Consider the following 998-nt stretch of genomic DNA (forward strand, 5'->3'; position numbering starts at 1 on the left):
GTTCCTTAGCTCCTTAGGCATAGTTCTCTTTTTTAACTTTGGGTTATTGTCAAGTGTATAATTTATTTCTAGACTATAAATCTTGGGCAGCCCACAGTAAAGATTATATGATATGTGCAGCTAAGAGAGACCTACATTCTGCCGCCTGCTGGATCCAGAAACCAAACGCCGCTCTCTAAATAGAGCATATTTAGCTTCTTAAATGAGAGCAGGACAATACAGGAGAGTGGAGGCAGAGTTGGGTTATTTACCAGAAACTGAGCATATTTGTAAACAGGAATAACACACCACAGCAGAAGCAACAGTCTGTTTATATTCGCTTCTTAAGCGATGCAGAGAGCTGAGTACACACTATCCTGATAACAATAATAGCTAGTGACATTTCTCATGAAGTAGTTTCAAGTAAAGATACAATAAGCTGCATATATTGTTAACATTGAATCATATCGTCATACTTTTTTGTTTGTTTGTTATAAGTAGTTTAGCAAGACAGCAAATGAGAAAAAAAAAAGAGTACAATCCAAGAAAAGTATCCATTAGACCCTTTGTTCCAAATACAGTACTTCAAAAAGCACCACCATTTCATGGGGGATTACAAATGCATACATCATTTTGTATCAATTATCATTTCTCTCTAACAACAAAATACAGGCCTCTGTCGATGTGACAATATAAATATATAGCACTCTATCCAATGGTGACTAACAGTCTGGTTGGGTGATGAACCAAGGATGCATGACCTGAGGCAGATTACAGCCTGCTGGAAAGTGCACGAGCCCCCGTTTAAACAGCTCTTCAATACATAGCCTTCAACTCTCACACTCAACGAGCAGAACATATTCCTACTTATTCAAAACATCCTCTTTCCTCTACTCTAGCGTTTTTTAATGTGCATTTCAGAAACCCTTGAAAATGTTGTAAAGTGACACAAAATGTTTTTTTTTGTTTTTTTGCATTTAAGGTACTTAAGTTTGAAGTTGCTACCAAGGGGTTAAACA

General features: G+C 37.0%; 1 protein-coding gene across 6 annotated transcripts in view; it reads right to left on the reverse strand.

Moving 5' to 3' along the window:
- Nucleotides 1-292: 292 nt before the first annotated feature.
- tasp1 (taspase, threonine aspartase, 1) overlaps nt 293-998 on the reverse strand; it is a 29,865-nt gene continuing 29,159 nt past the window's right edge. For all 6 annotated transcript variants that reach the window (XM_047029089.1, XM_047029091.1, XM_047029092.1 and 3 more), the window contains one exon: nt 293-998. This exon is cut by the window's right edge and continues 168 nt beyond it. The gene's annotated coding sequence lies outside the window, so the exon portion shown is untranslated.

The sequence above is a fragment of the Hypomesus transpacificus genome, chromosome 11 (genome assembly GCF_021917145.1).
Source record: "Hypomesus transpacificus isolate Combined female chromosome 11, fHypTra1, whole genome shotgun sequence".
Taxonomy (NCBI): domain Eukaryota; kingdom Metazoa; phylum Chordata; class Actinopteri; order Osmeriformes; family Osmeridae; genus Hypomesus; species Hypomesus transpacificus.